This window comes from Clarias gariepinus, chromosome 14 (genome assembly GCF_024256425.1).
Source record: "Clarias gariepinus isolate MV-2021 ecotype Netherlands chromosome 14, CGAR_prim_01v2, whole genome shotgun sequence".
NCBI lineage: Eukaryota > Metazoa > Chordata > Actinopteri > Siluriformes > Clariidae > Clarias > Clarias gariepinus.
Genome location: NC_071113.1, coordinates 6894989 through 6921280, shown reverse-complemented (window position 1 = coordinate 6921280; position 26292 = coordinate 6894989). Strand labels below are relative to the sequence as shown.

At 43.7% G+C, this 26292-nt stretch overlaps 25 non-coding genes across 25 annotated transcripts; all 25 read right to left on the bottom strand.

Moving 5' to 3' along the window:
- Positions 1-454: 454 nt before the first annotated feature.
- Positions 455-526, bottom strand: trnap-agg (transfer RNA proline (anticodon AGG)). Its single transcript has one exon. It is a non-coding gene; the product is annotated as a tRNA-Pro (tRNA).
- A 1503-nt stretch (positions 527-2029) lies between these two features.
- Positions 2030-2101, bottom strand: trnap-agg (transfer RNA proline (anticodon AGG)). The gene has a single exon. It is a non-coding gene; the product is annotated as a tRNA-Pro (tRNA).
- A 1503-nt stretch (positions 2102-3604) lies between these two features.
- Positions 3605-3676, bottom strand: trnap-agg (transfer RNA proline (anticodon AGG)). Its single transcript has one exon. It is a non-coding gene; the product is annotated as a tRNA-Pro (tRNA).
- A 1493-nt stretch (positions 3677-5169) lies between these two features.
- trnap-agg (transfer RNA proline (anticodon AGG)) lies at positions 5170-5241 on the bottom strand. The gene has a single exon. It is a non-coding gene; the product is annotated as a tRNA-Pro (tRNA).
- Positions 5242-6119: 878 nt separating this feature from the next.
- On the bottom strand, positions 6120-6191 carry trnap-ugg (transfer RNA proline (anticodon UGG)). The gene has a single exon. It is a non-coding gene; the product is annotated as a tRNA-Pro (tRNA).
- A 1798-nt stretch (positions 6192-7989) lies between these two features.
- Positions 7990-8061, bottom strand: trnap-agg (transfer RNA proline (anticodon AGG)). The gene has a single exon. It is a non-coding gene; the product is annotated as a tRNA-Pro (tRNA).
- A 568-nt stretch (positions 8062-8629) lies between these two features.
- Positions 8630-8701, bottom strand: trnap-ugg (transfer RNA proline (anticodon UGG)). The gene has a single exon. It is a non-coding gene; the product is annotated as a tRNA-Pro (tRNA).
- An 863-nt stretch (positions 8702-9564) lies between these two features.
- On the bottom strand, positions 9565-9636 carry trnap-ugg (transfer RNA proline (anticodon UGG)). Its single transcript has one exon. It is a non-coding gene; the product is annotated as a tRNA-Pro (tRNA).
- Positions 9637-10204: 568 nt separating this feature from the next.
- On the bottom strand, positions 10205-10276 carry trnap-ugg (transfer RNA proline (anticodon UGG)). The gene has a single exon. It is a non-coding gene; the product is annotated as a tRNA-Pro (tRNA).
- An 863-nt stretch (positions 10277-11139) lies between these two features.
- Positions 11140-11211, bottom strand: trnap-ugg (transfer RNA proline (anticodon UGG)). Its single transcript has one exon. It is a non-coding gene; the product is annotated as a tRNA-Pro (tRNA).
- An 863-nt stretch (positions 11212-12074) lies between these two features.
- Positions 12075-12146, bottom strand: trnap-ugg (transfer RNA proline (anticodon UGG)). Its single transcript has one exon. It is a non-coding gene; the product is annotated as a tRNA-Pro (tRNA).
- Positions 12147-13009: 863 nt separating this feature from the next.
- On the bottom strand, positions 13010-13081 carry trnap-agg (transfer RNA proline (anticodon AGG)). The gene has a single exon. It is a non-coding gene; the product is annotated as a tRNA-Pro (tRNA).
- A 551-nt stretch (positions 13082-13632) lies between these two features.
- Positions 13633-13704, bottom strand: trnap-ugg (transfer RNA proline (anticodon UGG)). Its single transcript has one exon. It is a non-coding gene; the product is annotated as a tRNA-Pro (tRNA).
- An 863-nt stretch (positions 13705-14567) lies between these two features.
- Positions 14568-14639, bottom strand: trnap-ugg (transfer RNA proline (anticodon UGG)). The gene has a single exon. It is a non-coding gene; the product is annotated as a tRNA-Pro (tRNA).
- Positions 14640-15502: 863 nt separating this feature from the next.
- Positions 15503-15574, bottom strand: trnap-agg (transfer RNA proline (anticodon AGG)). Its single transcript has one exon. It is a non-coding gene; the product is annotated as a tRNA-Pro (tRNA).
- Positions 15575-17078: 1504 nt separating this feature from the next.
- Positions 17079-17150, bottom strand: trnap-ugg (transfer RNA proline (anticodon UGG)). Its single transcript has one exon. It is a non-coding gene; the product is annotated as a tRNA-Pro (tRNA).
- An 863-nt stretch (positions 17151-18013) lies between these two features.
- On the bottom strand, positions 18014-18085 carry trnap-agg (transfer RNA proline (anticodon AGG)). The gene has a single exon. It is a non-coding gene; the product is annotated as a tRNA-Pro (tRNA).
- Positions 18086-18636: 551 nt separating this feature from the next.
- On the bottom strand, positions 18637-18708 carry trnap-ugg (transfer RNA proline (anticodon UGG)). Its single transcript has one exon. It is a non-coding gene; the product is annotated as a tRNA-Pro (tRNA).
- Positions 18709-19571: 863 nt separating this feature from the next.
- trnap-agg (transfer RNA proline (anticodon AGG)) lies at positions 19572-19643 on the bottom strand. The gene has a single exon. It is a non-coding gene; the product is annotated as a tRNA-Pro (tRNA).
- A 147-nt stretch (positions 19644-19790) lies between these two features.
- On the bottom strand, positions 19791-19862 carry trnap-agg (transfer RNA proline (anticodon AGG)). The gene has a single exon. It is a non-coding gene; the product is annotated as a tRNA-Pro (tRNA).
- Positions 19863-20431: 569 nt separating this feature from the next.
- Positions 20432-20503, bottom strand: trnap-ugg (transfer RNA proline (anticodon UGG)). The gene has a single exon. It is a non-coding gene; the product is annotated as a tRNA-Pro (tRNA).
- Positions 20504-21366: 863 nt separating this feature from the next.
- On the bottom strand, positions 21367-21438 carry trnap-agg (transfer RNA proline (anticodon AGG)). Its single transcript has one exon. It is a non-coding gene; the product is annotated as a tRNA-Pro (tRNA).
- A 1503-nt stretch (positions 21439-22941) lies between these two features.
- trnap-ugg (transfer RNA proline (anticodon UGG)) lies at positions 22942-23013 on the bottom strand. Its single transcript has one exon. It is a non-coding gene; the product is annotated as a tRNA-Pro (tRNA).
- An 863-nt stretch (positions 23014-23876) lies between these two features.
- trnap-agg (transfer RNA proline (anticodon AGG)) lies at positions 23877-23948 on the bottom strand. The gene has a single exon. It is a non-coding gene; the product is annotated as a tRNA-Pro (tRNA).
- Positions 23949-25451: 1503 nt separating this feature from the next.
- On the bottom strand, positions 25452-25523 carry trnap-agg (transfer RNA proline (anticodon AGG)). The gene has a single exon. It is a non-coding gene; the product is annotated as a tRNA-Pro (tRNA).
- Positions 25524-26292: the final 769 nt, after the last annotated feature.

Below are 26292 nucleotides of genomic sequence, written 5' to 3'. Positions count from 1 at the left end.
GGAAAAAATCAAGGCTTGAATAGGCTGCAGGAACTCCTGCTTCACATTGTTTTCATGCCCTGAGTGAAAGGTCCTTCAATTCACCTCTATTAAAATAGCGATGAAAGTGATTTGTGAGCAATTCCACAAAGAGCCTTTTATCATCTCTGTGCACTATCTCAAAAACTGTACTGTTTACGTCTCAAGATGTTTTTGTAGAAGCAGAATGAACCTGATGTGCATGAGTCTGGGAAACAAGGATTTGCTTAAAGACAAGATCTGGTTGACAGGGACTTATGTTCTGATTTGGAACCTGAAACCTCTCATTAACCACCAGGCTAATCAGAAACTTCTGTCCAACGTTGCAGTGTGTGATGTTCCACGGAGAGTGGTCACTGTAAAATCGGGGTTCAACCAGGATCTCACTGAGAAAAGTCACTGTGATGTTCCGCTCAGAGTGGTCACTTTTAAATCAGGGCTCGTCCGGGATTTGAACCCGGGACCTCTCGCACCCTAAGCGAGAATCATACCCCTAGACCAACGAGCCAGACTGTGGGAGTACGGGATGGCTGTTGGCTGGTAACTGTATATTTTCAATGTTTTTCAGCACATGTCTGCAGGTAATACTTAACACATAGGGTTGCAGAGCAAATTAAGTGGGGGGAAAGTTCAAGTCACCCAGGCTTTCTTCGCAACGTCAGTATGGTTGTGCCCTTTACACTCAAGTCAAACAGGGCTAGAGTGCAAGTGTCGTGGAAGACAGCAAATCTCACAAGCAGGGTTTGTAATTCCTGCAGGAGTTGCAGCAGTATATCATCAATCATAACTAAGAAGAACTTTATGAGTTGATTTGCCCCTGGTGTATTACATCTGCCTGGCCTCCTCATGTTTTAAGATGGTTTTGTTGAAAAGGAATTAACATGTAAAGTGGTGAGCCTTGGAAACATGGCTTTGTTTTCACAAGAAATGATCAGCCATGTCACAGTGGTGCAGCTGGACAGAGAATTATGGACTCAACTGGAGTTGGAACCTTTCTTGACCTCTCATGAACCAAGCACCCTTGTCAGAACCACTTGTTCCACAGAGAGGTCAACTTCTTGTTCAATGTAAAACCAGGGCTTGTCCGTGATTTGAACCCGGGACCTCTCGCACCCAAAGCGAGAATCATACGCCTAGACCAACGAGCCAGCATGCCTTTGGGGGGAGATGCTCAGACGGAATGCTCAACTCCTGACATCATTCCTCAAGACATTATGGGGAACAAAGGATCAAGGTTTCTAGTAGTTCTTCAGAACACATTTATGTTTTTTATTAATTCCAGTCCATTTAAACAGGGCCAGAATTGTCTTTGTGGACAGCGTTTCCACATGAAAAGGCTTTGCGACAACTTTGGGAGCTGCAGCAGACTACCTGCTACAATGTGTAACCAGAAAAGTGGTTGCTTTTGTCACCATTACTTATAAGAGCTGCAGAAACTCCCTCGACTCCAATCTGTATGAAAAGATACTTTAACAAACTGAGGTCTTGTTCAATCCTTTGTCCTAAATCAGGCTTTTTGCTGGTGAGAAATAGAGAATTCTTAATGCTATCCAGAGAGGAAAAAATCAAGGCTGGAATAGGCTGCAGGAACTCCTGCTTCACATTGTTTTCATGCCCTGAGTGAAAGGTCCTTCAATTCACCTCTATTAAAACAGCGATGAAAGTGATTTGTGAGCAATTCCACAAAGAGCCTTTTATCATCTCTGTGCACTATCTCAAAAACTGTACTGTTTACGTCTCAAGATGTTTTTGTAGAAGCAGAATGAACCTGATGTGCATGAGTCTGGGAAACAAGGATTTGCTTAAAGACAAGATCTGGTTGACAGGGACTTATGTTCTGATTTGGAACCTGAAACCTCTCATTAACCACCAGGCTAATCAGATACTTCTGTCCAACGTTGCAGTGTGTGATGTTCCACGGAGAGTGGTCACTGTAAAATCGGGGTTCAACCAGGATCTCACTGAGAAAAGTCACTGTGATGTTCCGCTCAGAGTGGTCACTTTTAAATCAGGGCTCGTCCGGGATTTGAACCCGGGACCTCTCGCACCCTAAGCGAGAATCATACCCCTAGACCAACGAGCCAGACTGTGGGAGTACGGGATGGCTGTTGGCTGGTAACTGTATATTTTCAATGTTTTTCAGCACATGTCTGCAGGTAATACTTAACACATAGGGTTGCAGAGCAAATTAAGTGGGGGGAAAGTTCAAGTCACCCAGGCTTTCTTCGCAACGTCAGTATGGTTGTGCCCTTTACACTCAAGTCAAACAGGGCTAGAGTGCAAGTGTCGTGGAAGACAGCAAATCTCACAAGCAGGGTTTGTAATTCCTGCAGGAGTTGCAGCAGTATATCATCAATCATAACTAAGAAGAACTTTATGAGTTGATTTGCCCCTGGTGTATTACATCTGCCTGGCCTCCTCATGTTTTAAGATGGTTTTGTTGAAAAGGAATTAACATGTAAAGTGGTGAGCCTTGGAAACATGGCTTTGTTTTCACAAGAAATGATCAGCCATGTCACAGTGGTGCAGCTGGACAGAGAATTATGGACTCAACTGGAGTTGGAACCTTTCTTGACCTCTCATGAACCAAGCACCCTTGTCAGAACCACTTGTTCCACAGAGAGGTCAACTTCTTGTTCAATGTAAAACCAGGGCTTGTCCGTGATTTGAACCCGGGACCTCTCGCACCCAAAGCGAGAATCATACGCCTAGACCAACGAGCCAGCATGCCTTTGGGGGGAGATGCTCAGACGGAATGCTCAACTCCTGACATCATTCCTCAAGACATTATGGGGAACAAAGGATCAAGGTTTCTAGTAGTTCTTCAGAACACATTTATGTTTTTTATTAATTCCAGTCCATTTAAACAGGGCCAGAATTGTCTTTGTGGACAGCGTTTCCACATGAAAAGGCTTTGCGACAACTTTGGGAGCTGCAGCAGACTACCTGCTACAATGTGTAACCAGAAAAGTGGTTGCTTTTGTCACCATTACTTATAAGAGCTGCAGAAACTCCCTCGACTCCAATCTGTATGAAAAGATACTTTAACAAACTGAGTTCTTGTTCAATCCTTTGTCCTAAATCAGGCTTTTTGCTGGTGAGAAATAGAGAATTCTTAATGCTATCCAGAGAGGAAAAAATCAAGGCTGGAATAGGCTGCAGGAACTCCTGCTTCACATTGTTTTCATGCCCTGAGTGAAAGGTCCTTCAATTCACCTCTATTAAAACAGCGATGAAAGTGATTTGTGAGCAATTCCACAAAGAGCCTTTTATCATCTCTGTGCACTATCTCAAGAACTGTACTGTTTACGTCTCAAGATGTTTTTGTAGAAGCAGAATGAACCTGATGTGCATGAGTCTGGGAAACAAGGATTTGCTTAAAGACAAGATCTGGTTGACAGGGACTTATGTTCTGATTTGGAACCTGAAACCTCTCATTAACCACCAGGCTAATCAGATACATCTGTCCAAGGTTGCAGTGTGTGATGTTCCACGGAGAGTGGTCACTGTATAATAGGGGTTCAACCAGGATCTCACTGAGAAAAGTCACTGTGATGTTCCGCTCAGAGTGGTCACTTTTAAATCAGGGCTCGTCCGGGATTTGAACCCGGGACCTCTCGCACCCTAAGCGAGAATCATACCCCTAGACCAACGAGCCAGACTGTGGGAGTACGGGATGGCTGTTGGCTGGTTTTCAATGTTTTTCAGCACATGTCTGCAGGTAATACTCAACACATAGGGTTGCAGAGCAAATTAAGTGGGGGGAAAGTTCAAGTCACCCAGGCTTTCTTCGCAACGTCTGTATGGTTGTGCCCTTTACACTCAAGTCGAACAGGGCTAGAGTACAAGTGTCGTGGATGACAGCAAATCTCACAAGCAGGGTTTGTAATTCCTGCAGGAGTTGCAGCAGTATATCATCAATCATAACTAAGAAGAACTTTATTTGTTGATTTGCCCCTGGTGTATTACATCTGCCTGGCCTCCTCATGTTTTAAGATGGTTTTGTTGAAATGGAATTAACATGTAAAGTGGTGAGCCTTGGAAACATGGCTTTGTTTTCACAAGGAATGATCAGCCATGTCACAGTGGTGCAGCTGGACAGAGAATTATGGACTCAACTGGAGTTGGAACCTTTCTTGACCTCTCATGAACCAAGCACCCTTGTCAGAACCACTTGTTCCACAGAGAGGTCAACTTCTTGTTCAATGTAAAACCAGGGCTTGTCCGGGATTTGAACCCGGGACCTCTCGCACCCAAAGCGAGAATCATACGCCTAGACCAACGAGCCAGCATGCCTTTCGGTGGAGGTGCTCAGATGGAATGCTCAACTCCTGACATCATTCCTCAAGACATTATGGGGAACAAAGGATCAAGGTTTCTAGTAGTTCTTCAGAACACATTTATGTTTTTTATTAATTCCAGTCCATTTAAACAGGGCCAGAATTGTCTTTGTGGACAGCGTTTCCACATGAAAAGGCTTTGCGACAACTTTGGGAGCTGCAGCAGACTACCTGCTACAATGTGTAACCAGAAAAGTGGTTGCTTTTGTCACCATTACTTATAAGAGCTGCAGAAACTCCCTCGACTCCAATCTGTATGAAAAGATACTTTAACAAACTGAGGTCTTGTTCAATCCTTTGTCCTAAATCAGGCTTTTTGCTGGTGAGAAATAGAGAATTCTTAAAGCTATCCAGAGAGGAAAAAATCAAGGCTTGAATAGGCTGCAGGAACTCCTGCTTCACATTGTTTTCATGCCCTGAGTGAAAGGTCCTTCAATTCACCTCTATTAAAACAGCGATGAAAGTGATTTGTGAGCAATTCCACAAAGAGCCTTTTATCATCTCTGTGCACTATCTCAAAAACTGTACTGTTTACGTCTCAAGATGTTTTTGTAGAAGCAGAATGAACCTGATGTGCATGAGTCTGGGAAACAAGGATTTGCTTAAAGACAAGATCTGGTTGACAAGGACTTATGTTCTGATTTGGAACCTGAAACCTCTCATTAACCACCAGGCTAATCAGATACATCTGTCCAAGGTTGCAGTGTGTGATGTTCCACGGAGAGTGGTCACTGTAAAATAGGGGTTCAACCAGGATCTCACTGAGAAAAGTCACTGTGATGTTCCGCTCAGAGTGGTCACTTTTAAATCAGGGCTCGTCCGGGATTTGAACCCGGGACCTCTCGCACCCTAAGCGAGAATCATACCCCTAGACCAACGAGCCAGACTGTGGGAGTACGGCATGCCTTTCGGTGGAGGTGCTCAGACGGAATGCTCAACTCCTGACATCATTCCTCAAGACATTATGGGGAACAAAGGATCAAGGTTTCTAGTAGTTCTTCAGAACACATTTATGTTTTTTATTAATTCCAGTCCATTTAAACAGGGCCAGAATTGTCTTTGTGGACAGCGTTTCCACATGAAAAGGCTTTGCGACAACTTTGGGAGCTGCAGCAGACTACCTGCTACAATGTGTAACCAGAAAAGTGGTTGCTTTTGTCACCATTACTTATAAGAGCTGCAGAAACTCCCTCGACTCCAATCTGTATGAAAAGATACTTTAACAAACTGAGGTCTTGTTCAATCCTTTGTCCTAAATCAGGCTTTTTGCTGGTGAGAAATAGAGAATTCTTAAAGCTATCCAGAGAGGAAAAAATCAAGGCTTGAATAGGCTGCAGGAACTCCTGCTTCACATTGTTTTCATGCCCTGAGTGAAAGGTCCTTCAATTCACCTCTATTAAAACAGCGATGAAAGTGATTTGTGAGCAATTCCACAAAGAGCCTTTTATCATCTCTGTGCACTATCTCAAAAACTGTACTGTTTACGTCTCAAGATGTTTTTGTAGAAGCAGAATGAACCTGATGTGCATGAGTCTGGGAAACAAGGATTTGCTTAAAGACAAGATCTGGTTGACAAGGACTTATGTTCTGATTTGGAACCTGAAACCTCTCATTAACCACCAGGCTAATCAGATACATCTGTCCAAGGTTGCAGTGTGTGATGTTCCACGGAGAGTGGTTACTGTAAAATAGGGGTTCAACCAGGATCTCACTGAGAAAAGTCACTGTGATGTTCCGCTCAGAGTGGTCACTTTTAAATCAGGGCTCGTCCGGGATTTGAACCCGGGACCTCTCGCACCCAAAGCGAGAATCATACGCCTAGACCAACGAGCCAGCATGCCTTTCGGTGGAGGTGCTCAGACGGAATGCTCAACTCCTGACATCATTCCTCAAGACATTATGGGGAACAAAGGATCAAGGTTTCTAGTAGTTCTTCAGAACACATTTATGTTTTTTATTAATTCCAGTCCATTTAAACAGGGCCAGAATTGTCTTTGTGGACAGCGTTTCCACATGAAAAGGCTTTGCGACAACTTTGGGAGCTGCAGCAGACTACCTGCTACAATGTGTAACCAGAAAAGTGGTTGCTTTTGTCACCATTACTTATAAGAGCTGCAGAAACTCCCTCGACTCCAATCTGTATGAAAAGATACTTTAACAAACTGAGGTCTTGTTCAATCCTTTGTCCTAAATCAGGCTTTTTGCTGGTGAGAAATAGAGAATTCTTAAAGCTATCCAGAGAGGAAAAAATCAAGGCTTGAATAGGCTGCAGGAACTCCTGCTTCACATTGTTTTCATGCCCTGAGTGAAAGGTCCTTCAATTCACCTCTATTAAAACAGCGATGAAAGTGATTTGTGAGCAATTCCACAAAGAGCCTTTTATCATCTCTGTGCACTATCTCAAAAACTGTACTGTTTACGTCTCAAGATGTTTTTGTAGAAGCAGAATGAACCTGATGTGCATGAGTCTGGGAAACAAGGATTTGCTTAAAGACAAGATCTGGTTGACAGGGACTTATGTTCTGATTTGGAACCTGAAACCTCTCATTAACCACCAGGCTAATCAGATACATCTGTCCAAGGTTGCAGTGTGTGATGTTCCACGGAGAGTGGTCACTGTAAAATAGGGGTTCAACCAGGATCTCACTGAGAAAAGTCACTGTGATGTTCCACTCAGAGTGGTCACTTTTAAATCAGGGCTCGTCCGGGATTTGAACCCGGGACCTCACGCACCCAAAGCGAGAATCATACGCCTAGACCAACGAGCCAGCATGCCTTTCGGTGGAGGTGCTCAGACGGAATGCGTAACTCCTGACATCATTCCTCAAGACATTATGGGGAACAAAGGATCAAGGTTTCTAGTAGTTCTTCAGAACACATTTATGTTTTTTATTAATTCCAGTCCATTTAAACAGGGCCAGAATTGTCTTTGTGGACAGCGTTTCCACATGAAAAGGCTTTGCGACAACTTTGGGAGCTGCAGCAGACTACCTGCTACAATGTGTAACCAGAAAAGTGGTTGCTTTTGTCACCATTACTTATAAGAGCTGCAGAAACTCCCTCGACTCCAATCTGTATGAAAAGATACTTTAACAAACTGAGTTCTTGTTCAATCCTTTGTCCTAAATCAGGCTTTTTGCTGGTGAGAAATAGAGAATTCTTAATGCTATCCAGAGAGGAAAAAATCAAGGCTGGAATAGGCTGCAGGAACTCCTGCTTCACATTGTTTTCATGCCCTGAGTGAAAGGTCCTTCAATTCACCTCTATTAAAACAGCGATGAAAGTGATTTGTGAGCAATTCCACAAAGAGCCTTTTATCATCTCTGTGCACTATCTCAAGAACTGTACTGTTTACGTCTCAAGATGTTTTTGTAGAAGCAGAATGAACCTGATGTGCATGAGTCTGGGAAACAAGGATTTGCTTAAAGACAAGATCTGGTTGACAGGGACTTATGTTCTGATTTGGAACCTGAAACCTCTCATTAACCACCAGGCTAATCAGATACATCTGTCCAAGGTTGCAGTGTGTGATGTTCCACGGAGAGTGGTCACTGTAAAATAGGGGTTCAACCAGGATCTCACTGAGAAAAGTCACTGTGATGTTCCGCTCAGAGTGGCCACTTTTAAATCAGGGCTCGTCCGGGATTTGAACCCGGGACCTCTCGCACCCTAAGCGAGAATCATACCCCTAGACCAACGAGCCAGACTGTGGGAGTACGGGATGGCTGTTGGCTGGTAACTGTATATTTTCAATGTTTTTCAGCACATGTCTGCAGGTAATACTCAACACATAGGGTTGCAGAGCAAATTAAGTGGGGGGGAAGTTCAAGTCACCCAGGCTTTCTTCGCAACGTCTGTATGGTTGTGCCCTTTACACTCAAGTCGAACAGGGCTAGAGTACAAGTGTCGTGGATGACAGCAAATCTCACAAGCAGGGTTTGTAATTCCTGCAGGAGTTGCAGCAGTATATCATCAATCATAACTAAGAAGAACTTTATTTGTTGATTTGCCCCTGGTGTATTACATCTGCCTGGCCTCCTCATGTTTTAAGATGGTTTTGTTGAAATGGAATTAACATGTAAAGTGGTGAGCCTTGGAAACATGGCTTTGTTTTCACAAGGAATGATCAGCCATGTCACAGTGGTGCAGCTGGACAGAGAATTATGGACTCAACTGGAGTTGGAACCTTTCTTGACCTCTCATGAACCAAGCACCCTTGTCAGAACCACTTGTTCCACAGAGAGGTCAACTTCTTGTTCAATGTAAAACCAGGGCTCATCCGGGATTTGAACCCGGGACCTCTCGCACCCAAAGCGAGAATCATACGCCTAGACCAACGAGCCAGCATGCCTTTCGGTGGAGGTGCTCAGACGGAATGCTCAACTCCTGACATCATTCCTCAAGACATTATGGGGAACAAAGGATCAAGGTTTCTAGTAGTTCTTCAGAACACATTTATGTTTTTTATTAATTCCAGTCCATTTAAACAGGGCCAGAATTGTCTTTGTGGACAGCGTTTCCACATGAAAAGGCTTTGCGACAACTTTGGGAGCTGCAGCAGACTACCTGCTACAATGTGTAACCAGAAAAGTGGTTGCTTTTGTCACCATTACTTATAAGAGCTGCAGAAACTCCCTCGACTCCAATCTGTATGAAAAGATACTTTAACAAACTGAGGTCTTGTTCAATCCTTTGTCCTAAATCAGGCTTTTTGCTGGTGAGAAATAGAGAATTCTTAAAGCTATCCAGAGAGGAAAAAATCAAGGCTTGAATAGGCTGCAGGAACTCCTGCTTCACATTGTTTTCATGCCCTGAGTGAAAGGTCCTTCAATTCACCTCTATTAAAACAGCGATGAAAGTGATTTGTGAGCAATTTCACAAAGAGCCTTTTATCATCTCTGTGCACTATCTCAAAAACTGTACTGTTTACGTCTCAAGATGTTTTTGTAGAAGCAGAATGAACCTGATGTGCATGAGTCTGGGAAACAAGGATTTGCTTAAAGACAAGATCTGGTTGACAGGGACTTATGTTCTGATTTGGAACCTGAAACCTCTCATTAACCACCAGGCTAATCAGATACATCTGTCCAAGGTTGCAGTGTGTGATGTTCCACGGAGAGTGGTCACTGTAAAATAGGGGTTCAACCATGATCTCACTGAGAAAAGTCACTGTGATGTTCCGCTCAGAGTGGTCACTTTTAAATCAGGGCTCGTCCGGGATTTGAACCCGGGACCTCTCGCACCCAAAGCGAGAATCATACCCCTAGACCAACGAGCCAGACTGTGGGAGTACGGGATGGCTGTTGGCTGGTAACTGTATATTTTCAATGTTTTTCAGCACATGTCTGCAGGTAATACTCAACACATAGGGTTGCAGAGCAAATTAAGTGGGGGGGAAGTTCAAGTCACCCAGGCTTTCTTCGCAACGTCTGTATGGTTGTGCCCTTTACACTCAAGTCGAACAGGGCTAGAGTACAAGTGTCGTGGATGACAGCAAATCTCACAAGCAGGGTTTGTAATTCCTGCAGGAGTTGCAGCAGTATATCATCAATCATAACTAAGAAGAACTTTATTTGTTGATTTGCCCCTGGTGTATTACATCTGCCTGGCCTCCTCATGTTTTAAGATGGTTTTGTTGAAATGGAATTAACATGTAAAGTGGTGAGCCTTGGAAACATGGCTTTGTTTTCACAAGGAATGATCAGCCATGTCACAGTGGTGCAGCTGGACAGAGAATTATGGACTCAACTGGAGTTGGAACCTTTCTTGACCTCTCATGAACCAAGCACCCTTGTCAGAACCACTTGTTCCACAGAGAGGTCAACTTCTTGTTCAATGTAAAACCAGGGCTCATCCGGGATTTGAACCCGGGACCTCTCGCACCCAAAGCGAGAATCATACGCCTAGACCAACGAGCCAGCATGCCTTTCGGTGGAGGTGCTCAGACGGAATGCTCAACTCCTGACATCATTCCTCAAGACATTATGGGGAACAAAGGATCAAGGTTTCTAGTAGTTCTTCAGAACACATTTATGTTTTTTATTAATTCCAGTCCATTTAAACAGGGCCAGAATTGTCTTTGTGGACAGCGTTTCCACATGAAAAGGCTTTGCGACAACTTTGGGAGCTGCAGCAGACTACCTGCTACAATGTGTAACCAGAAAAGTGGTTGCTTTTGTCACCATTACTTATAAGAGCTGCAGAAACTCCCTCGACTCCAATCTGTATGAAAAGATACTTTAACAAACTGAGGTCTTGTTCAATCCTTTGTCCTAAATCAGGCTTTTTGCTGGTGAGAAATAGAGAATTCTTAAAGCTATCCAGAGAGGAAAAAATCAAGGCTTGAATAGGCTGCAGGAACTCCTGCTTCACATTGTTTTCATGCCCTGAGTGAAAGGTCCTTCAATTCACCTCTATTAAAACAGCGATGAAAGTGATTTGTGAGCAATTTCACAAAGAGCCTTTTATCATCTCTGTGCACTATCTCAAAAACTGTACTGTTTACGTCTCAAGATGTTTTTGTAGAAGCAGAATGAACCTGATGTGCATGAGTCTGGGAAACAAGGATTTGCTTAAAGACAAGATCTGGTTGACAGGGACTTATGTTCTGATTTGGAACCTGAAACCTCTCATTAACCACCAGGCTAATCAGATACATCTGTCCAAGGTTGCAGTGTGTGATGTTCCACGGAGAGTGGTCACTGTAAAATAGGGGTTCAACCATGATCTCACTGAGAAAAGTCACTGTGATGTTCCGCTCAGAGTGGTCACTTTTAAATCAGGGCTCGTCCGGGATTTGAACCCGGGACCTCTCGCACCCAAAGCGAGAATCATACGCCTAGACCAACGAGCCAGCATGCCTTTCGGTGGAGGTGCTCAGACGGAATGCGTAACTCCTGACATCATTCCTCAAGACATTATGGGGAACAAAGGATCAAGGTTTCTAGTAGTTCTTCAGAACACATTTATGTTTTTTATTAATTCCAGTCCATTTAAACAGGGCCAGAATTGTCTTTGTGGACAGCGTTTCCACATGAAAAGGCTTTGCGACAACTTTGGGAGCTGCAGCAGACTACCTGCTACAATGTGTAACCAGAAAAGTGGTTGCTTTTGTCACCATTACTTATAAGAGCTGCAGAAACTCCCTCGACTCCAATCTGTATGAAAAGATACTTTAACAAACTGAGTTCTTGTTCAATCCTTTGTCCTAAATCAGGCTTTTTGCTGGTGAGAAATAGAGAATTCTTAATGCTATCCAGAGAGGAAAAAATCAAGGCTGGAATAGGCTGCAGGAACTCCTGCTTCACATTGTTTTCATGCCCTGAGTGAAAGGTCCTTCAATTCACCTCTATTAAAACAGCGATGAAAGTGATTTGTGAGCAATTCCACAAAGAGCCTTTTATCATCTCTGTGCACTATCTCAAGAACTGTACTGTTTACGTCTCAAGATGTTTTTGTAGAAGCAGAATGAACCTGATGTGCATGAGTCTGGGAAACAAGGATTTGCTTAAAGACAAGATCTGGTTGACAGGGACTTATGTTCTGATTTGGAACCTGAAACCTCTCATTAACCACCAGGCTAATCAGATACATCTGTCCAACGTTGCAGTGTGTGATGTTCCACGGAGAGTGGTCACTGTAAAATAGGGGTTCAACCAGGATCTCACTGAGAAAAGTCACTGTGATGTTCCGCTCAGAGTGGTCACTTTTAAATCAGGGCTCGTCCGGGATTTGAACCCGGGACCTCTCGCACCCAAAGCGAGAATCATACCCCTAGACCAACGAGCCAGCATGCCTTTCGGTGGAGGTGCTCAGACGGAATGCGTAACTCCTGACATCATTCCTCAAGACATTATGGGGAACAAAGGATCAAGGTTTCTAGTAGTTCTTCAGAACACATTTATGTTTTTTATTAATTCCAGTCCATTTAAACAGGGCCAGAATTGTCTTTGTGGACAGCGTTTCCACATGAAAAGGCTTTGCGACAACTTTGGGAGCTGCAGCAGACTACCTGCTACAATGTGTACCCAGAAAAGTGGTTGCTTTTGTCACCATTACTTATAAGAGCTGCAGAAACTCCCTCGACTCCAATCTGTATGAAAAGATACTTTAACAAACTGAGTTCTTGTTCAATCCTTTGTCCTAAATCAGGCTTTTTGCTGGTGAGAAATAGAGAATTCTTAATGCTATCCAGAGAGGAAAAAATCAAGGCTGGAATAGGCTGCAGGAACTCCTGCTTCACATTGTTTTCATGCCCTGAGTGAAAGGTCCTTCAATTCACCTCTATTAAAACAGCGATGAAAGTGATTTGTAAGCAATTCCACAAAGAGCCTTTTATCATCTCTGTGCACTATCTCAAGAACTGTACTGTTTACGTCTCAAGATGTTTTTGTAGAAGCAGAATGAACCTGATGTGCATGAGTCTGGGAAACAAGGATTTGCTTAAAGACAAGATCTGGTTGACAGGGACTTATGTTCTGATTTGGAACCTGAAACCTCTCATTAACCACCAGGCTAATCAGATACATCTGTCCAAGGTTGCAGTGTGTGATGTTCCATGGAGAGTGGTCACTGTAAAATAGGGGTTCAACCAGGATCTCACTGAGAAAAGTCACTGTGATGTTCCGCTCAGAGTGGTCACTTTTAAATCAGGGCTCGTCCGGGATTTGAACCCGGGACCTCTCGCACCCTAAGCGAGAATCATACCCCTAGACCAACGAGCCAGACTGTGGGAGTACGGGATGGCTGTTGGCTGGTAACTGTATATTTTCAATGTTTTTCAGCACATGTCTGCAGGTAATACTCAACACATAGGGTTGCAGAGCAAATTAAGTGGGGGGAAAGTTCAAGTCACCCAGGCTTTCTTCGCAACGTCTGTATGGTTGTGCCCTTTACACTCAAGTCGAACAGGGCTAGAGTACAAGTGTCGTACAAGTGTAGTTTGTAATTCCTGCAGGAGTTGCAGCAGTATATCATCAATCATAACTAAGAAGAACTTTATTTGTTGATTTGCCCCTGGTGTATTACATCTGCCTGGCCTCCTCATGTTTTAAGATGGTTTTGTTGAAATGGAATTAACATGTAAAGTGGTGAGCCTTGGAAACATGGCTTTGTTTTCACAAGGAATGATCAGCCATGTCACAGTGGTGCAGCTGGACAGAGAATTATGGACTCAACTGGAGTTGGAACCTTTCTTGACCTCTCATGAACCAAGCACCCTTGTCAGAACCACTTGTTCCACAGAGAGGTCAACTTCTTGTTCAATGTAAAACCAGGGCTCATCCGGGATTTGAACCCGGGACCTCTCGCACCCAAAGCGAGAATCATCCGCCTAGACCAACGAGCCAGCATGCCTTTCGGTGGAGGTGCTCAGACGGAATGCTCAACTCCTGACATCATTCCTCAAGACATTATGGGGAACAAAGGATCAAGGTTTCTAGTAGTTCTTCAGAACACATTTATGTTTTTTATTAATTCCAGTCCATTTAAACAGGGCCAGAATTGTCTTTGTGGACAGCGTTTCCACATGAAAAGGCTTTGCGACAACTTTGGGAGCTGCAGCAGACTACCTGCTACAATGTGTAACCAGAAAAGTGGTTGCTTTTGTCACCATTACTTATAAGAGCTGCAGAAACTCCCTCGACTCCAATCTGTATGAAAAGATACTTTAACAAACTGAGGTCTTGTTCAATCCTTTGTCCTAAATCAGGCTTTTTGCTGGTGAGAAATAGAGAATTCTTAAAGCTATCCAGAGAGGAAAAAATCAAGGCTTGAATAGGCTGCAGGAACTCCTGCTTCACATTGTTTTCATGCCCTGAGTGAAAGGTCCTTCAATTCACCTCTATTAAAACAGCGATGAAAGTGATTTGTGAGCAATTTCACAAAGAGCCTTTTATCATCTCTGTGCACTATCTCAAAAACTGTACTGTTTACGTCTCAAGATGTTTTTGTAGAAGCAGAATGAACCTGATGTGCATGAGTCTGGGAAACAAGGATTTGCTTAAAGACAAGATCTGGTTGACAGGGACTTATGTTCTGATTTGGAACCTGAAACCTCTCATTAACCACCAGGCTAATCAGATACATCTGTCCAAGGTTGCAGTGTGTGATGTTCCACGGAGAGTGGTCACTGTAAAATAGGGGTTCAACCATGATCTCACTGAGAAAAGTCACTGTGATGTTCCGCTCAGAGTGGTCACTTTTAAATCAGGGCTCGTCCGGGATTTGAACCCGGGACCTCTCGCACCCAAAGCGAGAATCATACGCCTAGACCAACGAGCCAGCATGCCTTTCGGTGGAGGTGCTCAGACGGAATGCGTAACTCCTGACATCATTCCTCAAGACATTATGGGGAACAAAGGATCAAGGTTTCTAGTAGTTCTTCAGAACACATTTATGTTTTTTATTAATTCCAGTCCATTTAAACAGGGCCAGAATTGTCTTTGTGGACAGCGTTTCCACATGAAAAGGCTTTGCGACAACTTTGGGAGCTGCAGCAGACTACCTGCTACAATGTGTAACCAGAAAAGTGGTTGCTTTTGTCACCATTACTTATAAGAGCTGCAGAAACTCCCTCGACTCCAATCTGTATGAAAAGATACTTTAACAAACTGAGTTCTTGTTCAATCCTTTGTCCTAAATCAGGCTTTTTGCTGGTGAGAAATAGAGAATTCTTAATGCTATCCAGAGAGGAAAAAATCAAGGCTGGAATAGGCTGCAGGAACTCCTGCTTCACATTGTTTTCATGCCCTGAGTGAAAGGTCCTTCAATTCACCTCTATTAAAACAGCGATGAAAGTGATTTGTGAGCAATTCCACAAAGAGCCTTTTATCATCTCTGTGCACTATCTCAAGAACTGTACTGTTTACGTCTCAAGATGTTTTTGTAGAAGCAGAATGAACCTGATGTGCATGAGTCTGGGAAACAAGGATTTGCTTAAAGACAAGATCTGGTTGACAGGGACTTATGTTCTGATTTGGAACCTGAAACCTCTCATTAACCACCAGGCTAATCAGATACATCTGTCCAAGGTTGCAGTGTGTGATGTTCCACGGAGAGTGGTCACTGTAAAATAGGGGTTCAACCAGGATCTCACTGAGAAAAGTCACTGTGATGTTCCGCTCAGAGTGGTCACTTTTAAATCAGGGCTCGTCCGGGATTTGAACCCGGGACCTCTCGCACCCTAAGCGAGAATCATACCCCTAGACCAACGAGCCAGACTGTGGGAGTACGGGATGGCTGTTGGCTGGTAACTGTATATTTTCAATGTTTTTCAGCACATGTCTGCAGGTAATACTCAACACATAGGGTTGCAGAGCAAATTAAGTGGGGGGAAAGTTCAAGTCACCCAGGCTTTCTTCGCAACGTCTGTATGGTTGTGCCCTTTACACTCAAGTCGAACAGGGCTAGAGTACAAGTGTCGTGGATGACAGCAAATCTCACAAGCAGGGTTTGTAATTCCTGCAGGAGTTGCAGCAGTATATCATCAATCATAACTAAGAAGAACTTTATTTGTTGATTTGCCCCTGGTGTATTATATCTGCCTGGCCTCCTCATGTTTTAAGATGGTTTTGTTGAAATGGAATTAACATGTAAAGTGGTGAGCCTTGGAAACATGGCTTTGTTTTCACAAGGAATGATCAGCCATGTCACAGTGGTGCAGCTGGACAGAGAATTATGGACTCAACTGGAGTTGGAACCTTTCATGACCTCTCATGAACCAAGCACCCTTGTCAGAACCACTTGTTCCACAGAGAGGTCAACTTCTTGTTCAATGTAAAACCAGGGCTCGTCCCGGATTTGAACCCGGGACTTCTCGCACCCAAAGCGAGAATCATACGCCTAGACCAACGAGCCAGCATGCCTTTCGGTGGAGGTGCTCAGACGGAATGCTCAACTCCTGACATCATTCCTCAAGACATTATGGGGAACAAAGGATCAAGGTTTCTAGTAGTTCTTCAGAACACATTTATGTTTTTTATTAATTCCAGTCCATTTAAACAGGGCCAGAATTGTCTTTGTGGACAGCGTTTCCACATGAAAAGGCTTTGCGACAACTTTGGGAGCTGCAGCAGACTACCTGCTACAATGTGTAACCAGAAAAGTGGTTGCTTTTGTCACCATTACTTATAAGAGCTGCAGAAACTCCCTCGACTCCAATCTGTATGAAAAGATACTTTAACAAACTGAGGTCTTGTTCAATCCTTTGTCCTAAATCAGGCTTTTTGCTGGTGAGAAATAGAGAATTCTTAATGCTATCCAGAATGGGAAAAAATCAAGGCTGGAATAGGCTGCAGGAACTCCTGCTTCACATTGTTTTCATGCCCTGAGTGAAAGGTCCTTCAATTCACCTCTATTAAAACAGCGATGAAAGTGATTTGTGAGCAATTCCACAAAGAGCCTTTTATCATCTCTGTGCACTATCTCAAAAACTGTACTGTTTACGTCTCAAGATGTTTTTGTAGAAGCAGAATGAACCTGATGTGCATGAGTCTGGGAAACAAGGATTTGCTTAAAGACAAGATCTGGTTGACAGGGACTTATGTTCTGATTTGGAACCTGAAACCTCTCATTAACCACCAGGCTAATCAGATACATCTGTCCACCGTTGCAGTGTGTGATGTTCCACGGAGAGTGGTCACTGTAAAATAGGGGTTCAACCAGGATCTCACTGAGAAAAGTCACTGTGATGTTCCGCTCAGAGTGGTCACTTTTAAATCAGGGCTCGTCCGGGATTTGAACCCGGGACCTCTCGCACCCAAAGCGAGAATCATACCCCTAGACCAACGAGCCAGCATGCCTTTCGGTGGAGGTGCTCAGACGGAATGCGTAACTCCTGACATCATTCCTCAAGACATTATGGGGAACAAAGGATCAAGGTTTCTAGTAGTTCTTCAGAACACATTTATGTTTTTTATTAATTCCAGTCCATTTAAACAGGGCCAGAATTGTCTTTGTGGACAGCGTTTCCACATGAAAAGGCTTTGCGACAACTTTGGGAGCTGCAGCAGACTACCTGCTACAATGTGTACCCAGAAAAGTGGTTGCTTTTGTCACCATTACTTATAAGAGCTGCAGAAACTCCCTCGACTCCAATCTGTATGAAAAGATACTTTAACAAACTGAGTTCTTGTTCAATCCTTTGTCCTAAATCAGGCTTTTTGCTGGTGAGAAATAGAGAATTCTTAATGCTATCCAGAGAGGAAAAAATCAAGGCTGGAATAGGCTGCAGGAACTCCTGCTTCACATTGTTTTCATGCCCTGAGTGAAAGGTCCTTCAATTCACCTCTATTAAAACAGCGATGAAAGTGATTTGTGAGCAATTCCACAAAGAGCCTTTTATCATCTCTGTGCACTATCTCAAGAACTGTACTGTTTACGTCTCAAGATGTTTTTGTAGAAGCAGAATGAACCTGATGTGCATGAGTCTGGGAATCAAGGATTTGCTTAAAGACAAGATCTGGTTGACAGGGACTTATGTTCTGATTTGGAACCTGAAACCTCTCATTAACCACCAGGCTAATCAGATACATCTGTCCAAGGTTGCAGTGTGTGATGTTCCATGGAGAGTGGTCACTGTAAAATAGGGGTTCAACCAGGATCTCACTGAGAAAAGTCACTGTGATGTTCCGCTCAGAGTGGTCACTTTTAAATCAGGGCTCGTCCGGGATTTGAACCCGGGACCTCTCGCACCCTAAGCGAGAATCATACCCCTAGACCAACGAGCCAGACTGTGGGAGTACGGGATGGCTGTTGGCTGGTAACTGTATATTTTCAATGTTTTTCAGCACATGTCTGCAGGTAATACTCAACACATAGGGTTGCAGAGCAAATTAAGTGGGGGGAAAGTTCAAGTCACCCAGGCTTTCTTCGCAACGTCTGTATGGTTGTGCCCTTTACACTCAAGTCGAACAGGGCTAGAGTACAAGTGTCGTACAAGTGTAGTTTGTAATTCCTGCAGGAGTTGCAGCAGTATATCATCAATCATAACTAAGAAGAACTTTATTTGTTGATTTGCCCCTGGTGAATTACATCTGCCTGGCCTCCTCATGTTTTAAGATGGTTTTGTTGAAAAGGAATTAACATGTAAAGTGGTGAGTCTTGGAAACATGGCTTTGCTTTCACAAGGAATGATCAGCCATGTCACAGTGGTGCAGCTGGACAGAGAATTATGGACTCAACTGGAGTTGGAACCTTTCTTGACCTCTCATGAACCAAGCACCCTTGTCAGAACCACTTGTTCCACAGAGAGGTCAACTTCTTGTTCAATGTAAAACCAGAGCTCGTCCGGGATTTGAACCCGGGACCTCTCGCACCCAAAGCGAGAATCATACGTCTAGACCAACGAGCCAGCATGCCTTCCGGGGGAGGTGCTCAGACGGAATGCTCAACTCCTGACATCATTCCTCAAGACATTATGGGGAACAAAGAATCAAGGTTTTTAGTAGTTCTTCAGAACACATTTATGGTTTTTATTATTCCAGTCCATTTAAACATGGCCAGAATTGTCTTTGTAGACAGCGTTTCCACATGAAAAGGCTTTGCAACAAGTTTGGGAGCTCCAGCAGTCTACCTGCTACAATGTGTAACCAGAAAAGTGGTTGCTTTTGTCACCATTACTTATAAGAGCTGCAGAAACTCCCTCGACTCCAATCTGTATAAAAAGATACTTTAACAAACTGAGGTCTTGTTCAATCCTTTGTCCTAAATCAGGCTTTTTGCTGGTGAGAAATAGAGAATTCTTAATGCTATCCAGAATGGGAAAAAATCAAGGCTGGAATAGGCTGCAGGAACTCCTGCTTCACATTGTTTTCATGCCCTGAGTGAAAGGTCCTTCAATTCACCTCTATTAAAACAGCGATGAAAGTGATTTGTGAGCAATTCCACAAAGAGCCTTTTATCATCTCTGTGCACTATCTCAAAAACTGTACTGTTTACGTCTCAAGATGTTTTTGTAGAAGCAGAATGAACCTGATGTGCATGAGTCTGGGAAACAAGGATTTGCTTAAAGACAAGATCTGGTTGACAGGGACTTATGTTCTGATTTGAAACCTGAAACCTCTCATTAACCACCAGGCTAATCAGATACATCTGTCCAAGGTTGCAGTGTGTGATGTTCCACGGAGAGTGGTCACTGTAAAATAGGGGTTCAACCAGGATCTCACTGAGAAAAGTCACTGTGATGTTCCGCTCAGAGTGGTCACTTTTAAATCAGGGCTCGTCCGGGATTTGAACCCGGGACCTCTCGCACCCTAAGCGAGAATCATACCCCTAGACCAACGAGCCAGACTGTGGGAGTACGGGATGGCTGTTGGCTGGTTTTCAATGGACTCAACTGGAGTTGGAACCTTTCTTGACCTCTCATGAACCGAGCACCCTTGTCAGAACCACTTGTTCCACAGAGAGGTCAACTTCTTGTTCAATGTAAAACCAGAGCTCGTCCGGGATTTGAACCCGGGACCTCTCGCACCCTAAGCGAGAATCATACCCCTAGACCAACGAGCCAGACTGTGGGAGTACAGGATGGCTGTTGGCTGGTAACTGTATATTTTCAATGTTTTTCAGCAAATGTCTGCAGGTAATACTCAACACATAGGGTTGCAGAGCAAATTAAGTGGGGGGAAAGTTCAAGTCACCCAGGCTTTCTTCGCAACGTCTGTATGGTTGTGCCCTTTACACTCAAGTCGAACAGGGCTAGAGTAACAAGTGTCGTGGATGACAGCAAATCTCACAAGCAGGGTTTGTAATTCCTGCAGGAGTTGCAGCAGTATATCATCAATCATAACTAAGAAGAACTTTATTTGTTGATGTGCCCCTGGTGTATTACATCTGCCTGGCCTCCTCATGTTTTAAGATGGTTTTGTTGAAAAGGAATTCACATGTAAAGTGGTGAGCCTTGGAAACATGGCTTTGTTTTCACAAGGAATGATCAGCCATGTCACAGTGGTGCAGCTAGACAGAGAATTATGGACTCAACTGGAGTTGGAACCTTTCTTGACCTCTCATGAACCAAGCACCCTTGTCAGAACCACTTGTTCCACAGAGAGGTCAACTTCTTGTTCAATGTAAAACCAGGGCTCGTCCGGGATTTGAACCCGGGACCTCTCGCACCCAAAGCGAGAATCATACGCCTAGACCAACGAGCCAGCATGCCTTTCGGTGGAGGTGCTCAGACGGAATGCTCAACTCCTGACATCATTCCTCAAGACATTATGGGGAACAAAGGATCAAGGTTTCTAGTAGTTCTTCAGAACACATTTATGTTTTTTATTAATTCCAGTCCATTTAAACAGGGCCAGAATTGTCTTTGTGGACAGCGTTTCCACATGAAAAGGCTTTGCGACAACTTTGGGAGCTGCAGCAGACTACCTGCTACAATGTGTAACCAGAAAAGTGGTTGCTTTTGTCACCATTACTTATAAGAGCTGCAGAAACTCCCTCGACTCCAATCTGTATGAAAAGATACTTTAACAAACTGAGTTCTTTTTCAATCCTTTGTCCTAAATCAGGCTTTTTGCTGGTGAGAAATAGAGAATTCTTAATGCTATCCAGAGAGGAAAAAATCAAGGCTGGAATAGGCTGCAGGAACTCCTGCTTCACATTGTTTTCATGCCCTGAATGAAAGGTCCTTCAATTCACCTCTATTAAAACAGCGATGAAAGTGATTTGTGAGCAATTCCACAAAGAGCCTTTTATCATCTCTGTGCACTATCTCAAGAACTGTACTGTTTACGTCTCAAGATGTTTTTGTAGAAGCAGAATGAACCTGATGTGCATGAGTCTGGGAAACAAGGATTTGCTTAAAGACAAGATCTGGTTGACAGGGACTTTTGTTCTGATTTGGAACCTGAAACCTCTCATTAACCACCAGGCTAATCAGATACATCTGTCCAAGGTTGCAGTGTGTGATGTTCCACGGAGAGTGGTCACTGTAAAATCGGGGTTCAACCAGGATCTCACTGAGAAAAGTCATTGTGATGTTCCGCTCAGAGTGGTCACTTTTAAATCAGGGCTCATCCGGGATTTGAACCCGGGACCTCTCGCACCCTAAGCGAGAATCATACCCCTAGACCAACGAGCCAGACTGTGGGAGTACGGGATGGTTGTTGGCTGGTAACTGTATATTTTCAATGTTTTTCAGCAAATGTCTGCAGGTAATACTCAACACATAGGGTTGCAGAGCAAATTAAGTGGGGGGAAAGTTCAAGTCACCCAGGCTTTCTTCGCAACGTCTGTATGGTTGTGCCCTTTACACTCAAGTCGAACAGGGCTAGAGTACAAGTGTCGTGGATGACAGCAAATCTCACAAGCAGGGTTTGTAATTCCTGCAGGAGTTGCAGCAGTATATCATCAATCATAACTAAGAAGAACTTTATTTGTTGATTTGCCCCTGGTGTATTACATCTGCCTGGCCTCCTCATGTTTTAAGATGGTTTTGTTGAAATGGAATTAACATGTAAAGTGGTGAGCCTTGGAAACATGGCTTTGTTTTCACAAGGAATGATCAGCCATGTCACAGTGGTGCAGCTGGACAGAGAATTACGGACTCAACTGGAGTTGGAACCTTTCTTGACCTCTCATGAACCAAGCACCCTTGTCAGAACCACTTGTTCCACAGAGAGGTCAACTTCTTGTTCAATGTAAAACCAGGGCTCGTCCGGGAATTGAACCAGGGACCTCTCGCACCCAAAGCGAGAATCATACGCCTAGACCAACGAGCCAGCATGCCTTTCGGTGGAGGTGCTCAGACGGAATACTCATCTCCTGACATCATTCCTCAAGACATTATGGGGAACAAAGGATCAAGGTTTCTAGTAGTTCTTCAGAACACATTTATGTTTTTTATTAATTCCAGTCCATTTAAACAGGGCCAGAATTGTCTTTGTGGACAGCGTTTCCACATGAAAAGGCTTTGCGACAACTTTGGGAGCTGCAGCAGACTACCTGCTACAATGTGTAACCAGAAAAGTGGTTGCTTTTGTCACCATTTCTTATAAGAGCTGCAGAAACTCCCTCGACTCCAATCTGTATGAAAAGATACTTTAACAAACTGAGTTCTTGTTCAATCCTTTGTCCTAAATCAGGCTTTTTGCTGGTGAGAAATAGAGAATTCTTAATGCTATCCAGAGAGGAAAAAATCAAGGCTGGAATAGGCTGCAGGAACTCCTGCTTCACATTGTTTTCATGCCCTGAGTGAAAGGTCCTTCAATTCACCTCTATTAAAACAGCGATGAAAGTGATTTGTGAGCAATTCCACAAAGAGCCTTTTATCATCTCTGTGCACTATCTCAAGAACTGTACTGTTTACGTCTCAAGATGTTTTTGTAGAAGCAGAATGAACCTGATGTGCATGAGTCTGGGAAACAAGGATTTGCTTAAAGACAAGATCTGGTTGACAGGGACTTATGTTCTGATTTGGAACCTGAAACCTCTCATTAACCACCAGGCTAATCAGATACATCTGTCCAAGGTTGCAGTGTGTGATGTTCCACGGAGAGTGGTCACTGTAAAATAGGGGTTCAACCAGGATCTCACTGAGAAAAGTCACTGTGATGTTCCGCTCAGAGTGGTCACTTTTAAATCAGGGCTCGTCCGGGATTTGAACCCGGGACCTCTCGCACCCAAAGCGAGAATCATACGCCTAGACCAACGAGCCAGCATGCCTTTCGGTGGAGGTGCTCAGACGGAATGCTCAACTCCTGACATCATTCCTCAAGACATTATGGGGAACAAAGGATCAAGGTTTCTAGTAGTTCTTCAGAACACATTTATGTTTTTTATTAATTCCAGTCCATTTAAACAGGGCCAGAATTGTCTTTGTGGACAGCGTTTCCACATGAAAAGGCTTTGCGACAACTTTGGGAGCTGCAGCAGACTACCTGCTACAATGTGTAACCAGAAAAGTGGTTGCTTTTGTCACCATTACTTATAAGAGCTGCAGAAACTCCCTCGACTCCAATCTGTATGAAAAGATACTTTAACAAACTGAGTTCTTTTTCAATCCTTTGTCCTAAATCAGGCTTTTTGCTGGTGAGAAATAGAGAATTCTTAATGCTATCCAGAGAGGAAAAAATCAAGGCTGGAATAGGCTGCAGGAACTCCTGCTTCACATTGTTTTCATGCCCTGAATGAAAGGTCCTTCAATTCACCTCTATTAAAACAGCGATGAAAGTGATTTGTGAGCAATTCCACAAAGAGCCTTTTATCATCTCTGTGCACTATCTCAAGAACTGTACTGTTTACGTCTCAAGATGTTTTTGTAGAAGCAGAATGAACCTGATGTGCATGAGTCTGGGAAACAAGGATTTGCTTAAAGACAAGATCTGGTTGACAGGGACTTTTGTTCTGATTTGGAACCTGAAACCTCTCATTAACCACCAGGCTAATCAGATACATCTGTCCAAGGTTGCAGTGTGTGATGTTCCACGGAGAGTGGTCACTGTAAAATCGGGGTTCAACCAGGATCTCACTGAGAAAAGTCATTGTGATGTTCCGCTCAGAGTGGTCACTTTTAAATCAGGGCTCATCCGGGATTTGAACCCGGGACCTCTCGCACCCTAAGCGAGAATCATACCCCTAGACCAACGAGCCAGACTGTGGGAGTACGGGATGGTTGTTGGCTGGTAACTGTATATTTTCAATGTTTTTCAGCAAATGTCTGCAGGTAATACTCAACACATAGGGTTGCAGAGCAAATTAAGTGGGGGGAAAGTTCAAGTCACCCAGGCTTTCTTCGCAACGTCTGTATGGTTGTGCCCTTTACACTCAAGTCGAACAGGGCTAGAGTACAAGTGTCGTGGATGACAGCAAATCTCACAAGCAGGGTTTGTAATTCCTGCAGGAGTTGCAGCAGTATATCATCAATCATAACTAAGAAGAACTTTATTTGTTGATTTGCCCCTGGTGTATTACATCTGCCTGGCCTCCTCATGTTTTAAGATGGTTTTGTTGAAATGGAATTAACATGTAAAGTGGTGAGCCTTGGAAACATGGCTTTGTTTTCACAAGGAATGATCAGCCATGTCACAGTGGTGCAGCTGGACAGAGAATTACGGACTCAACTGGAGTTGGAACCTTTCTTGACCTCTCATGAACCAAGCACCCTTGTCAGAACCACTTGTTCCACAGAGAGGTCAACTTCTTGTTCAATGTAAAACCAGGGCTCGTCCGGGAATTGAACCAGGGACCTCTCGCACCCAAAGCGAGAATCATACGCCTAGACCAACGAGCCAGCATGCCTTTCGGTGGAGGTGCTCAGACGGAATACTCATCTCCTGACATCATTCCTCAAGACATTATGGGGAACAAAGGATCAAGGTTTCTAGTAGTTCTTCAGAACACATTTATGTTTTTTATTAATTCCAGTCCATTTAAACAGGGCCAGAATTGTCTTTGTGGACAGCGTTTCCACATGAAAAGGCTTTGCGACAACTTTGGGAGCTGCAGCAGACTACCTGCTACAATGTGTAACCAGAAAAGTGGTTGCTTTTGTCACCATTTCTTATAAGAGCTGCAGAAACTCCCTCGACTCCAATCTGTATGAAAAGATACTTTAACAAACTGAGTTCTTGTTCAATCCTTTGTCCTAAATCAGGCTTTTTGCTGGTGAGAAATAGAGAATTCTTAATGCTATCCAGAGAGGAAAAAATCAAGGCTGGAATAGGCTGCAGGAACTCCTGCTTCACATTGTTTTCATGCCCTGAGTGAAAGGTCCTTCAATTCACCTCTATTAAAACAGCGATGAAAGTGATTTGTGAGCAATTCCACAAAGAGCCTTTTATCATCTCTGTGCACTATCTCAAGAACTGTACTGTTTACGTCTCAAGATGTTTTTGTAGAAGCAGAATGAACCTGATGTGCATGAGTCTGGGAAACAAGGATTTGCTTAAAGACAAGATCTGGTTGACAGGGACTTATGTTCTGATTTGGAACCTGAAACCTCTCATTAACCACCAGGCTAATCAGATACATCTGTCCAAGGTTGCAGTGTGTGATGTTCCACGGAGAGTGGTCACTGTAAAATAGGGGTTCAACCAGGATCTCACTGAGAAAAGTCACTGTGATGTTCCGCTCAGAGTGGTCACTTTTAAATCAGGGCTCGTCCGGGATTTGAACCCGGGACCTCTCGCACCCTAAGCGAGAATCATACCCCTAGACCAACGAGCCAGACTGTGGGAGTACGGGATGGCTGTTGGCTGGTAACTGTATATTTTCAATGTTTTTCAGCACATGTCTGCAGGTAATACTCAACACATAGGGTTGCAGAGCAAATTAAGTGGGGGGAAAGTTCAAGTCACCCAGGCTTTCTTCGCAACGTCTGTATGGTTGTGCCCTTTACACTCAAGTCGAACAGGGCTAGAGTAACAAGTGTCGTGGATGACAGCAAATCTCACAAGCAGGGTTTGTAATTCCTGCAGGAGTTGCAGCAGTATATCATCAATCATAACTAAGAAGAACTTTATTTGTTGATTTGCCCCTGGTGTATTACATCTGCCTGGCCTCCTCATGTTTTAAGATGGTTTTGTTGAAAAGGAATTCACATGTAAAGTGGTGAGCCTTGGAAACATGGCTTTGTTTTCACAAGGAATGATCAGCCATGTCACAGTGGTGCAGCTAGACAGAGAATTATGGACTCAACTGGAGTTGGAACCTTTCTTGACCTCTCATGAACCAAGCACCCTTGTCAGAACCACTTGTTCCACAGAGAGGTCAACTTCTTGTTCAATGTAAAACCAGGGCTCGTCCGCGATTTGAACCAGGGACCTCTCGCACCCAAAGCGAGAATCATACGCCTAGACCAACGAGCCAGCATGCCTTTCGGTGGAGGTGCTCAGACGGAATGCTCAACTCCTGACATCATTCCTCAAGACATTATGGGGAACAAAGGATCAAGGTTTCTAGTAGTTCTTTAGAACACATTTATGTTTTTTATTAA